Source organism: Camellia sinensis, chromosome 3 (genome assembly GCF_055761805.1).
Source record: "Camellia sinensis isolate YWXY chromosome 3, ASM5576180v1, whole genome shotgun sequence".
In the NCBI taxonomy this organism is placed as follows: domain Eukaryota; kingdom Viridiplantae; phylum Streptophyta; class Magnoliopsida; order Ericales; family Theaceae; genus Camellia; species Camellia sinensis.
The window spans coordinates 136126205-136137236 of record NC_138963.1 but is presented as its reverse complement, the minus strand read 5'-3'; the positions used below and the strand labels follow the sequence as shown (position 1 = coordinate 136137236).

The 11032-nt window shown below is 37.0% G+C and overlaps 1 long non-coding RNA gene across 1 annotated transcript; it reads right to left on the bottom strand.

The window, feature by feature from the left end:
* Positions 1–8097: 8097 nt before the first annotated feature.
* Positions 8098–10299, bottom strand: LOC114323675 (uncharacterized). Its single transcript, XR_003651299.2, has 2 exons — positions 10162–10299; positions 8098–8370 (listed from the first exon to the last, which is right to left on the bottom strand). It is a non-coding gene; the product is annotated as an uncharacterized LOC114323675 (long non-coding RNA).
* Between the last annotated feature and the right edge of the window lie 733 nt (positions 10300–11032).

Sequence of the window (11032 nt, the reverse complement as noted above, 5' to 3'; positions counted from 1 at the left end):
AATAGCTAAAGCTGCAATTGATACAACACAATATTGAAACTAAAAGGGAAAAATAAAATAAAATAGAACAACCCATATGATATTAAGTCTGCATATTAACCCATGCTTGTGCACATATTGATTGAGCTTATTAAGTCTGCATATTAATTCTATTTATGCATAATTAGATTCATCAAGCATGGACTATTGATCAAAATCCATTCTATTAAGTCTGCTCCAGCTGCTGCTGCAACAACCCATAAATCCATTCTTTCTCTCTCTCTCTCTCAAAAATTCCAGAACAAAACTTGAATTTTCCTTCAGTTATAATTGATCAAAATCTTGAAGTAAAAACAATTATAAATTCAAAACAAATGACGAGGGAGAGAATGAATTCAGAATAAATTCAGAATAGTAAATTCAGAATAAATTATAAATTTAGAACAAATTCAGAACAATTAAAAACAATCATCAACAAACTTTCATGTGCTTTGTACAATCATTATAGTAAGAGGAAGAGAATGAAAAATCAAACAAAACGCAATTGAGGACAAACATACCAGGAAACAAAGAAAGAAATCAAGGTGAAGCAAAGGTATTGATTTAGGGTTCAAAGTGTTCGGACCTTGAAATTCAATGCCCAGACCTCTTGAATCTTCCTGAATCGCAACGAGATCAAGCAGAAGGAAAAGGGTTTCGTAGTGCAGGAGGTGGGTTGAGAGAGATCGTTGACGGAGAAGAGCAGGAAAGGGAGAAAGAAAGAGAAAGAGCAAGAGAGTCACCTGGGGGGAACACACTTTGCCTAGCAATGGAGGCTGGCTACTTGTGGAGAGCCAAAACGAGAATGGGCAAAATGCCTCACCATTTGCCTTATGCGTTGCAGCCCTAGAAATGCAGCTTCAATAGGCAAAATGCCTAATTCTCTCCATTTGCCTCACGCATTGGAGATGCTCTCAGAGCAATACTTTTTCCTTGGCTCGCTATTTTCCCTAATTTGTAAACTTGTCAACACCCTCATAAAACCCCTTCCTAAACCTTTTCCTTTCTTTAGCACCTGCACACCCAAGACCTTTCTAAAGACCTCAATTGCTGTGAACTGCCCTCCCCTTGTTGTGTAGCCCTAAAATGAGTATCAAACAATGACAAGGGCAGCCTATCATCATCAAATGATTCTTCAATCCCTTGTATTTCAGTTGCTTGGGATTTACTCTTGTCATTAGGTCTTTTTGGGCTTAATTTCTACACAATGGGCCGCTGTAAATTGGTAGAATCATGAATCACTATAGACCCATTCAACCTTCCCAGACTGAGGTCCAAATCCATTAATTGAGACTCCATATCTTGTTGATAGTTAGTCCCAAGCAAAAGCCCATTCTGCACCTCTATGTTTAGAACCCAATTGATGAACTCCAAATACAAATCAAGAATCAAATTGAGAGAGAGAAGACAAATGCCCCAATTAGGGGTAAAACCCCTAGGGGCCAGAGAGAGAAACCAAGTTCTACTCCAATCACAATGTATATTCTTTATTCAAAAACTAAGTACAAATGGATATTACATCTTCTATTTATAGACTACAATTAATAGGCTATTCAATACACTTAACCTAACTATATTCTACTACATCAGACTCTTCCTCTTTTAAGAAACTCGTCCTCAAGTTTAAGTAGTGACGGAGTGTGCTCAATCTAACCCCATGCATTGAATCTGAGGCGAGGAATAGGCGCTGCATCTCCATGCTCAACACAAACATAGCTCTCTCAATTCATCATTCCTTGAATACAGGTAACTACATCCTTAGCTAAACAACCATAGGTGCAGACTGATAACCCCCTATCATGCCCTCCATACACTCTTGCTAAAGCTTAACAAACCTCCATTTTCTTGAGCCTTCGTCTCTAATTGGCACACTGGTGCAGAGACATACTCATTCAATTGGAATGAGACCAACAGACTAGCAAAAGGATAGTTTCCAAAGCCACGGTGAAGAATAAGACAAAAGATAAAGGGATTGACTATGCATTCACTATTTAAGAACCATGTATTTGAAGCTAATCAAGAGTGAGAATAGTACAATGCATTATTCCTTTTGTCCCTTGGACACAACCGAAAAGTTAGCATCACTTCCATCGTAAATGATGAAAGGGTCAATCAAGAACTAGAGAGAGAGGAACTTAGAGAAAGATATTAGAGAGAAATTCTCAATTCATTTCAATATATCCAAGTTAGTTACAAATGATGTGATACTCATCTATTTATAGGATACACTATCTAACACATGCTATGCACATGACACTACATCATACTCCCCCTCTTAAGAAAAGACTTGTCCTCAAGTGAAGACAACAAAATACAACCAATACTAGAAATGAAAGACACAAAAACCAAAGTACAAGATGGTAACTTTTCAAGGAACTAGTCTATAAAGGTAGAGGTATCATCAATGGAAGAGGCATCCGGAAAGTAGGGTACAAGGTATTGGACGTTAAAGGTATTGAAGATGCCTAAATGAGGCGGTAGCTTGACTTTATAAGCATTGTCATTAATCTTGCTCAACACCTCACAAGGTCCCACCTTCTTGTCACTCAACTTAGTGTAGGTGCCATAGGGATATCTCTCTTTGCTCAATACCACCCACACAAGATCCTCTACTTCAAACACCACTCTTCGTCTATGCACATCACCATCCGCCTTATACTTCGTATTAGACCTTTCCATTTGGGCCCTCACTTGAGAATGAATGCTTTTCATAAATGTGGTCATTTCCTCTGCCTTAACACTTCTTCTCCTTGAGAGTGGCGAAGGCACCAAATCCACCACACTTGAAGGCCTTGTCCCATAAACTACTTCAAAGAGAGAAGTATTTACGGTGCAGTTGATAGATGAATTGTAAGCAAATTTAGCCAAAGGAAGGATGCCATCCCAACTCCTGGGGTGATCCCCCACAAGGCACCGCAACAAGTTGCCAAAGGTATGGTTCATGACCTCCGTTTGACCATCGTTTACGGATGGAATGTAGTACTAAAACTGAAGTCCATGCCAATTTTCCTCCACAAAGTTCTCTAAAAATGAGCAAGGAAAGTTAGCATCACTTCCATCATCATACTCAACTTAAGCCAATGTCCAAAAAAGGCATGTAGAAGCATAAAACACTTGCAACTTCAAATAAACTCTTTGAAGCTTTCGAAAATAGCATTGTACCTCTTGCAAGGCATAATTTGCTGCTCATTTGCTTTATCTCATCTCTTTGATTATGAGTTTGGTTTGGAAAACATCATTGATCCTTCCAATTGAGAAATTCATCTCGGTTTCTTCACTAAAATTCGCAGCGAATGCTCTACCACAGTCTCCTATTTTTATCTCTATTGCCTCCTCTCTTAGCCATTATCCGATCAAAAATCGATTCACCAAGAACACAATGATTCACCCTACAAAGATAACCCGCAAGTCCTGATGTCGGATTGAGTGTGTCCAATCTACAACTACAGACTTCACTATGTTCAACCAAGCCAAGAACCGGATTCGTAAAGCCAAATCCATGTTGAAACCGTCAAGAGAGCCGAAGGTCGAAGAACCAAGTGGTACGAAGGTCTTCTTTGATCAAGACTTGCGAAGATTCAGAACCAAGTCTTCAGCGAAGATTCACACTGAAATCTCGAAACCCTTTCACGATGCTAGAAGAAACCAAGAACTGTAATGTCAACACCACCAGACAAGGACGCAGATTAGGATAAGGCAAGGTTTGTGAACTAAGAACACTTTTGCGAACTGAGAACACTTTTGCGAACTGAGAACACTTGTGCGAACTCGATGCAAACTATAGAGACAAACTGAAATTGCAAGACCAGGAATGTCCTACGAACTTGACTCATGAAAGGGATTCAAGAACCCCCTGCGAATGCGAACTCGAATCCGGAAACTATGTCACAATTGCAATTCAAATTGCAAATGCGAACTCGATGGGTCTTCAAATTGCAATTGAAGCTTCAAGTCGAGTCTGATTTCGCTTCAAGATAGCAAATATGAGTCTGATTTCAATTCAGTTAGCGAAGTCGATCTGCAATTCGTTCAAACTTAGAGGCCGCAACCTTTGGAACTCGAAATCCAAAGTTCTCATCGAAGTCGACTCAAAGAATAGTGAGTCACAAGAGAGAACTCAAGGTCAGATCGCGAAGGAGTCCAGTTTGTAATCGCGAGTCCCAGAAGCTTGAATTCGGGTTGATTGTTGAATCGGGTCAGTTTCGCGATGAAGTCCTTGGTTTCTTGACAGACACAAATTAGATTAAAGCTTCAAACTAAGCTTCCATTCAAATACACAGGTCAGATTGCGATTGTTTGAACCAGGTCAGTGTTCTAAGTCAAAGATTAAATGAATCTTAGGCATCGATGAACTCGATTTTGGCTGGCCAGAGTCAGTGCGAAATTGAATCTCACTTCCACAACTTGATGAAGAGGTGTGATTTAAGATTGTGAAGACAAATCCAAGTCTAGGGTTTCCTGGATCAATGTATGATCACCAAGGACTATTTGTAAAATACAACTCTGCTACAAATAGAGATTAGATTTCGAGAACTAAACTTAGACTTGAAAGAGTTTAGGCACAGAATCAACGGCTCTGATACCAAATGATGAACTCCAAATGCAAATCAAGAATCAAATTGAGAGAGAGAAGACAAATCCCACAATTAGGGGTAAAACCCTAAGGGCCAGAGAGAGAAAGTAAGTTTTACTCCAATCACAATGTATATTATTTATTCAAAAACTAAGTATAAATGGTTATTACATCTCCTATTTATAGACTACAACTAATAGGCTATTTAATACACTTAACCTAACTATATTCTACTACATCACCACTCCACTTGTCCATCAGTATCTATATCATCGATTGAATTATTAATTTGGAGGTCAAATAAAAAATTCATCAAACTAACTCCGCCGCCTGCACTCACGACATTATCTAAATTAATTCCATTAGTTTGTAGCCAACTACTAGCATTAATACCATTATCCTTAAGCACTGATGCCCAGTGATTTCACCTTGAATCAGGTTGGTCCAATGTCAACAACTCGTCATTCCCTTCCAAAGCTGATTGATCTAGTTGCATGAGAAAACGTTGTACGAAACTATTATCCTATCCTGCATTATCCGAAAATCCTACCGCCTCCGAGTTCACCGGCGTAACCTCTGGGGCAACTATTCCATCATGCAAAACCTATTCGCGATTAAGTCTCTCAAGCAATTCAGTATGATGAAGACCAATGTCCCAACTCCTTTCCCAAACAGAAACAAATTCATCCATACTATTTCATTGATCATGTAAAGGAATACCCAAAGAACCACTGTATCTTCATTTCCTTGAGTTTCTTCCATATTGTGAACCATAACATGATCATCCATTGCACTGACAGAGAGATTAACCTCCGTCATCCCTATAGGATTTGATTGTATCTCCCTATCCCTTCCTACCACGTCCGAATTCCTCTTATCATTTTGATGAGCAAATGTCCTCACATTTGCCATGCACAAAGGTGCTCTTTCTTGTGTAAGAATCAACAACTGTAAAAGCTCACTAATCTCAGATAAATGCTGATCAATAGCTGCTTGTGCCAGCTCTACAGGGACATCACATTGATTACATGTATGACCAATCATACCACAGTTGTGACAGATTTTAAAAATGCATTCCTACATACACTCTATCCATCGATCATGGCCATCCTAACACTGAAGGAAAAAACCACTCATAATCAGCTGATCCACAGGTGTCCATACTCTAATTTGGCGGAAACAAAGATTGTGAGGAGAGGCATCATCATAGTCCACCCTTAACACTTCTCCAAGCGCTCGACCAAGTTGGAAGCCAACTTCAATAGTAAAACATTCTAGCGGAAGCCCATTAAGCCGAACCTAAACCGTAGAGTTGGTCACATGTAGACGATCAAGAATTAGATTCAGTCGCCAGTACTCCACAATCAAAAGAGCTCCTTCCGCCGCAAAATCTTCCTCACTGGCGAACCAAAATATGTAATAATTACCATTCTGACTTACCACCTCCACTGGCCCAATAGTATTCCAATTCTCTCAATAAAGTGTTGCATGAGATAGGATACAAACTGTCTTCAATAATGTAAAAAACCCACCAAACATGTCATGACCTGAACCTGCCCCTAGAAGTTAGGATCATAACCGGCTAGTAATCATGAGATTACCTACGACCTTAGTTAGAAAATCAAACATATTTATCACTAGGGGACCAGAAGCAGAAGCAAAAACACAAAGATTGTCTAGTGAGTTGTGCATATGTGGCAAAATAAAAACCTTTCTCACACACACACACACACACACACACACACACACACACATATATAATAACTCACACATCATATGATGATAAATTATACATGTCCAGACTCATTCAGAAATTGTCATATGATAAGCCAAGGATCATTCAAAACAACCTTAACAAAAACCCAAGGTTATATACAACATGATCACACATGACCACAAAAGAAAACAAAAAGGAAAATCAAAAGCCTCATACATAAGACAACCTTGGTTGACTTCAAAAACTTGGTACTCTTGCACACTTTCACTAAGGCTGGGGTTGGACATCCCTTTGCTCACCTACATACATGTGGGAGGTGGCGGACAATGGGAGGGACAATAAATGAATTAAGATTAGGGTTTTGACATAAAGATTAAATGAAGAAGATGAATTGAAGGGTAATAATGTATTTTCTCATTTCAATTTGAGTTTAACTCTATTTTTTTTTTCTAGAAAATTCTCAAAATGAGCACATTTACATCAATTTTCATCAATTTAGACCCCCCCAAAAAAAACTAACATTTGCCTTCAATTAGGGGGGTGAAATGATTTTTTCCCCTTGTATACAAGTTGGAGAATTTAAAAAATTGAATTATAAGTGAAATTTTTGGGGTATAACATACATGCAGGACTTGCACCAACTATAACGAAGGACTTGCTCCAAACATAAGACAAACTTGAGTCCATGAAAACAAATAAATAAATTTTAATTACACCAAGACCCCATCAATTATTGGTGAATATTACATTACTTATCTCATCTATGAACTAGAACATATTCATTCCTCATTTATAAAAAACTGTACAAATTTCTCTTTTCTAAAGGTGGTTGAGAGGGGATAAAAGTGATATATTTTATAGTTGAAGGAGTCAAAATGTATGGGTTCATTAATAAATGAAGTAAGTTGATATTCACTAACAGTTGAGGAGGTCTTGTTGCAATTAACCCAAAAATGTTATTCCTTGTCGAACCCTAAGCGAGCTTGCTAAATACGATGGTCTAATCCATTGCAAATAGGTGTGTAGGTAACTCGATAGAAGTTTGAGTATGACCACCCTTTTGAATGGACTTCATGATTTTCTTAATTTTTGGATCAAGAGTTATAGTCTTTCCAAAATACTTTGTCTTTTGACTTTGACATTCACTTATATTGACGCATATTACACGAGCTTAGTCAAAGAGGAGCATCTATAGATACCTTCTTTTGATCGGTTATAATACTTAATCCCATGTTGCATTATCGCCCTATAACAATAGTATATAGCAATAATTCAAAAGAACAAACTTGAGCGAGACATCGTATGGATTTATCACCAATTCAATAGCTCATTCTATCTCAAAAATTGAGTTAGTTTCTTGCTTCAAACTTGATTTGACCTTTTGAATTTTGATAAGTCAAACACTTTTTTAAACACATATTCAATCTTTAAAAGTGTTTTGAACCTTTTTCTAAATCAAGTTTGAATATCAAAAGGTTCAAATTTTAACTGTCCCATAAGGAACCACAACTTAAACAATTAAGGTCAATCTTGAAGGGTTGGTCGGCCTTGAATTAAAACATACGATCAATCTAGCCTACATTGCGCATTGGTGGACCGATTCAACCCCAAATTGACTATATTAATGTTTTCATTAATTCCTCATTAAGAGTGATAAACAACGTGTCATGATCCAAACCCGTCCCCCAGAGGCTTGGATCATAACTGGCTAGTAGCCATGGGATTACCTACGACCTCAGACAGAATTCAAAACATATTTACTTATATTGGACTAGAAGCGGAAGCAGAATAATAAATTTTGTCCAATGAGCTGTGCATACATGGCGTAAACAAAAACATCTTACATGTTAATAATTCACATCCATACATATACAAATAGATAATACATGTCCAAGACCATTTACAAGTCATCATTTTACATATTCAAAAAATTAAGTATAACTATGGTCAAACACAGCCAACAAAAGAAAACAAAAGCCTCTCTTGTGAGGTGCTCCTTGATAGACTTCAAAGATTGGGTAAAGTTGACTGGTTCACTAGGGTTGGACATCCTGCTGCTCACCTACATACATATATAAAATTGAGTGAGCTAACGGCTGGTGAATAATATCAGAGTAAAGAGGTTTATGAATGAGTTCTAATTTTATGATTTTTCAGTTGTATAAAGGATGCAAATATGGACATAATATGATTTTTCAAAATATGCTGAAACAGATCACTTCGCTCAAGCACAACATAGGTCGCTCAAGCGGACCACATGGTTTACAAAAGTACTAGATGGTCTGAATCTAGGCTCGATGTTCGCTTGAGCCAAGGTGCAAAACAAACTGTGGTCGCTCGAGCGGATACTTGGTCGCTTGAGCGGTCTACAAAACTTTTGGATGCTCAAAATCTAGGCTCGATGGTCTCTAGAGCCAATATGTAAATGTACTAAGGTCACTTGAGCAAACGCTTGGTCATTCGAGCCATTATGCAATATCTCTGCAAAAATACTAGATGCATGAAATGTGAGCTCAAGCGGTAACTTATTTGCTCAAGCGATGAGGCCGAATCCTGGGTTTTCCAAAACATAAGTTCAAAGTGTCGATTCATGCATAATGCATCTCAAACCATGAAAACTCTTCTAAAACTTAAGTATAAAGCCAATTCTAAACCCATAGCTAAAAAACTTTATGATTTTGCAAAATTGAAGTTTAAAACTTCATGCATGTATGATCTTGGCTTAAATTCTTTTCTTACAGCTTCCAAAACATGGAATTGAGTTCCAAAACATCATAATTTATGAATGCATGTAAGGTTCAAGTCTCAATTCAAGTATAGGTAATAAAATCATGCTAAAAAATAGTAGAATCTTCAAAATCATGCATGCATGTATGAGTTAGCTTCATTCCAACAATCCTAGCTCAATCCTTACATTTAATCACGTAATCTTCTTGAATTCACATAGTTGGTGACCTTAACTCATGAATTAAGGGTTAATCACATAACTAAAGTCTTCAATTGGGCTCAATTTAGCAAGAATTTGAGTTCTACTTCACAATTCTTCAATCTCTTTGCCTAATCTTCGAGTCACTAGCTTATCTCTCTCTAGAATGACTCACTCGCTCTCCCAAAATGCTCTCTTCCAGCAGATTTTGAGCTCTCAAAAATGTGTTTAGCCTCTAACTTAACATACATATACATGTGGATTAGATTAGGGTGCTAATTAGGTTTAAGCACTAATTAAGACATAAGATTATTTAATTAAAACTTAATTTTTCTGAACTGAATCAAATTTTAATCAAACTTTTCAATAGGCTCTAAAAATTATGCCATTCTAATTAAACTTACCAATTTTGGTTTTTGAAGCCATTAAGGCCTTCAATTTCGAATTCAAAATAGAAATCATAACAGATATTCCAACAACGAACAAATATTCATACAAAATCACATAAACACATAATTAACATTCAGAATTAAATAAATAAAAGCTTATTACGTAATGGGGTTGTCACATAACATTTTCATGACACAAGTATGTGTTCAACAACAATCTCAACAACAACGATATACTTCAAAATTTCCAACGAAACTGTAATTATTATTTTTAAAATTTTTGGGGGTTTCACCAAAATGTTTCAAACACAAATTACAGCTAAAACATACTCCAATGTACCACCAATTATAGAACTAAACCATTATATCATATAAACACGTTGAGTGTTTCCAAAACCAAACCCTAACATGATGGACTACAATGTACATAAGAAAATCTAACAAATAGATGCATAATAACATATAAAAGAGAGAAGTAAAAGGAGAAGAAAATGAAAATTCTAAGTGATAAAACTTGTAGGAAAAAAAAATTCCAAACCAGTAGATTGTTGGCCTCAACGAGTTTTACAACCTTCCTTCTTGGACCAAATGCAAAATCACGCCCAAGATTCCTTTGTTCTTGAATCAAATATTTGATATATAGATAGAGAAATTAGAAAAAGAGTGAGTGATGTAAAGAGACAAAAGAGATACAAATAAGAGGGAGAGAGAGCTAGCATGTGAAAGATAAGGAAAAGAAAGAGAAGGAAAGGCTAAGAAGAGGCCACATATTCTGCTTTTCCCATATCGCCGCACATGCAGAACCCATTGGCTATACCTTTGGAAAGATACAAAGCCTAAACCCTTGCTAAATTCCTCTCTACTGCACGTGTGGAGCTATTGCTCTAGAACTCTATTGAATCTACTCATTTTGGCACGTGTACTCCCAACCCACTGCATGTACAGAACAACCCGGGTTGATATTCCAGTTCTAAGTTTGAATTCCATGTTTCTGTACACAAAACTTAAATAGGAAATAGCCAAGATGACAAATAAGGTTCAATAAATTCCTTATAACCTCAAGAAGAGAAAACAAACAGACCACTAAGTCTAAATTTCATGCCAACCTACGCATAAAAATGCTAGTAACCCTAACCCAAAGAAATATTCTTTGAAATAAGGTTTCGGAAACCCAAAACATCACATCATCTCACAAATATTTTGCAACTCGCTTTGAATGGAGTATGACCCTAATCATATCTTATAACGTTCTATTCTTTCCTTCAATAACCCCATTCTGTTGTGGTGTTCATGATGATGAAAACTCGTGCTTGATCTCATCATAATTTTTGGTGGCAATTTTAGAGTTCTCAAATTCTTTGCCATGATCACTTTTTACCCTTGTGATTGAGAACCTTTTTTCATTTTGG